Source organism: Solanum tuberosum, unplaced genomic scaffold, assembly GCF_000226075.1.
Source record: "Solanum tuberosum cultivar DM 1-3 516 R44 unplaced genomic scaffold, SolTub_3.0 scf00167, whole genome shotgun sequence".
NCBI classification, from domain to species: domain Eukaryota; kingdom Viridiplantae; phylum Streptophyta; class Magnoliopsida; order Solanales; family Solanaceae; genus Solanum; species Solanum tuberosum.
Window position 1 is genome coordinate 802,351 of NW_006239091.1, and position 4,799 is coordinate 807,149.

The window sequence follows — 4,799 nt, forward strand, 5'->3', positions numbered from 1 at the left end:
ACTTTTCTCTTCTTCTTTGGTTTAAGTGTGAAGGGAACTTGAAGTTCCAGAGGAATTCAAGTTATAAGGAGAAGTTGCAGAAATTGAGGTAAGGTGACTGCTCCATTTTCTTCCTCCTTATGTATGAGTTTGAGTGAGGAATTATGGGTGTGATGTCATAAAGAACTCAAGGGGGTGGTTATTTCAATAATTGGTTGTATGATTAGGAATATTTGAGGTTGTTTTATGTGTATTGTTGTTGGTGCATCTTGGGTAATCTTGGAAAAGGATATATAATGTATTGGGCAGAGAAGGAAGGTGTAGTGAAATACATTATTTTAAGGGTTGTATGGGCTCATTATCTATCAGTGTTAGCTACTATTTTACGGGACTCACAGTGTGATAGCTGCTAATTTTAGTTTATGATGACTTATATTATAGATTAAAACCTAAAAGGGGAGGCTGAATTATGATAGTTCTATTGGTCAGAGGATAAGGTATGTAAGGCTATTCGATTCAATATTCTTCGGTACGAATTCTGATACTTGCGATTAATATCAAAAAGTGAATTTCCTAAGTTATATTCCTAGTAAAGGAAACATTGTCGTAGCGTATGATCTCCAAATAGCTAACAATATTTCCCCCTCTCTTTAGTGTATGTAATTACTTCATTATATGTTCATTACTCTATACTTGTGTAATTATCCTCCTATGTGCTGATATAGAAATGGTATTTGTAAAAGCAAGTTTGGTGATTCCTCCTCTTAGTCAGTTGAAGACAATTTTGTCATTTAGGCTCACAAATAATGCATTGATATTACATAGCTCCTTATATCATTGTTACTGCCTTGAAGTATTATTTTCATATCTTCTACTACTGGTTCGTAGTTCCAAATCTCAAAAATGATTGTGACCACCAAAACAACAATCTCAAAGATTAAAGAATATAAGTGAAGCAATCTATATAATTATGGATGGAAGCCTATGGGCAAATGCTTAGCATGGGTCGATCCCTATTGGTATATAAGGGTGGTAGCTTAGGGGCGAAAGCCTAGCATGGGCCGATCTCAATTGGTATAGAAGGGTAGCAGCTCAGGGGCGAAAGCCTAGCATGGGCCGATCCCAATTTGTGTAATTATGAGAACCGCATTCGAGGGGTTAAAATGCATAGCATGGGTTATCCTCTTCTACCACTGATTAGCTAGTCATTCGTATCACATGACTTATAAAGATCATAACACACAGAAAGGTAAAGACAACAATGTAACATACATGATCCCACAAGAGTTAACAAAGGTGGTTTTCTATTCTAATTTTTGCACACATATATTGATACTTGGTTTCTTTCGAACTCTTATTTTATATATGTTATTGCCTTACATATTTAGTAAAAATTTTCGTACTGACGTTCCTCGAGGGGGATGCTGCATTTCATGTTGTAGGAATAGGTACTCCAGCTAGTAGACCTCCTTAATAGGAGCACACGACACTCAACTACTTTTGGTGAACTCCAGTTTGATTCAGAGCTTTACTGAGTTATTGGTAGATTCATTTTGGTATTGTATCATAGTTAAGGGTAAGACGGGGTCTGTCCTGACCTACTCTAAGGGTTTCTATCTTTTAGAGGCTTTGTAGACTTATGTATATGGTTCAGTTGCATCTTAGCAAGTTGCCTCAACGGCCAAGTCTTGTATATAAGTTTTGGGTCTACTTATGTTGGTTTTTATCGCTACATCCTTTGTGAACTTGTCACAAGATTGTCATAGTTATAGGCATAGTAAGCACAGGTTACATGTTGGTTCTCTTGGGCCTTAAGGGCATCGGGTGCCTGTGTGTCTCAATGGGATTTGAGGCGTTACATAACCATAAAAGATAATAACATAGTCATAAACATAATCTCCAACATACACATATTGTAAGCATTAGTCATCATAAAGCCTAATCCATATACATAGTCAATACTTAGACTTTCATATTATAAGAGAACCATTTCATAAGGAACATTCAAGTATAGTTGTTCAATGCATGGATAAGACCTCATAATCCCATCCATGATAAGTATCCCCTTTGGCCATCAGAATTATACTTACTCTCTCATGGTCTAATCTTTAGCTTACTTCTCATAGACACGGGAATCTTCACCTTTAGTCAACATATCAAGGCTGACAACTATAGTAACAATCCAATCTAAGCATACATCATATAAGAGAAACACTTCATAATTAGCTTCAATTCAACTTGTGTAATGTATGTATAAGACCCCATAATTAAGTACAACTTTAGGCTTTCATGCATATTGATCATCTCTTTGATCTCATATTTCTCTCATCATAAAGGACAAGGGGAATAACCTCTAGTCATACATATCATAGAATAATAAATGACAAAGGGAATCACCTCTAGTCATACATATCATAGAAGGCATATCAAGCTAAAATCCATACAATTCATTGTTCATGACATAATTCGTATGAAGGAATCATAGGTATTTGTCTCCATGTTCATTTTAATAAAATATAGGTATTCACCTCCATATCCATTTTATGTGTAATGTAGGTATTCACCTCCACATCACTTAATAAGGATCATAGGCAATCTCCTCCATCTCCATCATAATAAGATATAGGTATTCACCTGCATATCATTTTAAAGGCTTATGGGTATTCACCTCTTGCCTTGTTTTAAAAGTTATATATTAAAGTTAGTCACCACACACTTCTCATACCATGACATGGAGATCACCTCATGTTTATTCATATAGGAATAAGGGAATTCACCTCACAATCCTCTCATATAAAGGTCTTTGGGGGAATCACCACAACCTCATCACATTTCATAGTACTTGGACTTAGTTTCATTTTAGATGAGAATAACCTTTCAACCTAGAATCATTCTATGTGAGATAACCTTTCATATCATATCATATCCATGCATGAATGTGTATATGAAAATGTCCTTTCAACAACACAATAACATATCATAGACATTTCACTCTCATATCATAGACATCCATGCATGAATGTGTATATGAAAATGTCCTTTCAACAACACAACAACATATCATAGACATTTCACTCTCAAAGTGTTCATAAGGCATGTACATAGATTCATAAAACATGCATAATTTCATATGTTGGCCTCTTAATGGTCAAAGCTCATATTAAAACAGCATATCTTGAATTACTACATAAGACTTTGATATCAACATAACTCATGTGATTCTATCACTTCCACAATCTATCATTCATAAGGTAGATTAGATAGGTAAAGGCCTTCTACCACAATTCTAGCCATTAATCTTCAATTCTCATATAGACTTTACTCTCAAAGCCTTAACATACATAATTCATCATGTTAGCTTTACCTTCAAAACCCTAGAAGTCAACATGCATGGCTACAAGCCCTATTCTCAAAGATTTACTTCTTACAATCATCATAAATATCTAGATCACAAGATATTCTAGTCACAAGCTTCATCCTTAAGCAATTCTAGTCATAATTCATCATATAGGCTCAATATCAATTACACATACCCTTAACATATCCTCCAATGTTTGGATGATACGCTCCGCTTGCTCATCGGTTAGGGGATGAAAATCTGTGCTAAGCTTAACCTCAGTGCCAAGACCTTTTTGGAATGACTTCCAAAAGTGTGAGGTAAATTGAGTACCCCGATCGGAAAAAATGGATAGGGGAACCCTATGCAACTTCACCATTTTTCTTATGTATAACTTGGTATAGCCTTCCGCCAAAAATTATACCTTGACGGGAATAAAGTAAGCTGATTTTGTCATCCGATCTATAATGACCAAAATAAAATCATGTTGCCTTTGGGTGCAAGGCAAACCCACAGTAAAATCCATATTTATCTCTTCCCACTTCCAAGTGGGGATACCTATATCTTTGGATAAGACTCCCGGTCTTTGATGTTAAACCTTAACTTGTTGACAATTTGGACACCTACACACAAATCTCACAATATCCTTTTTCATCCGGTTCCACCAATAGACTTCCCGTAAATCACGATACATTTTGGTTCCTCCCGGGTGAATAGAATATCGAGAACTATGGGCTTCCGACAAAATTTGCTCCCTCACTACAAAATTTTATGCCTTCAACCACCCTAGAAAAGTGTGGCCTAAACTATCAAAAAATGTAGCCTTTGATCAAAGGCCACATTTTTAGACTATAGTCTACGCATTTCTGGGGGGTGGCCTAAAGAGGTGTAACCATAGACTTTAGGCCACGCTTTTCATTTGTGTAAAGACCCTAAAAACGAATTAGTGAAACTAGAGCCTCACATGTGAATTTGGAGTTGAGAACTTGATGAAATGATGAGAAATGACCGTGACGTCCGGAAACTAGTCATTTGAACTAGTGGTTGTAAGGGTCAACTTTAAATGGTCATATCTTTTAGCTAAAAGCGACTAATGTAGGCCATTACCTATTCAATTAAAGGTCTCTGAGTCCTCTTTCCAACGCCACCAATTTTGAAAGGTCTATGAGTCCTCTTTCCAACGCCACCGAGTTTTCCCAATTCCGACCTTAGAGTAAAAAGTTATGCCTGAACTAGTGAAGTACTGTCCAAAGGACGAGTTTAGACGGGAATGGGCACAATTTTTAAGTCGAGACTTTATGGGTCCTTAGTCCTTTTCCAAAATTGACCCTATGCTATTATTTTCCTTTCCTAGCAACTATAAAACCTTTTTATGACCCTAATTCTTCCATTTTAAGTCACTCCAATTAGAATTAAAAAGAACCCAACTCCTCTCAAACATTTCCCTCTCTACAACCCTCCATTTAACAAGGTCTAGAACTTG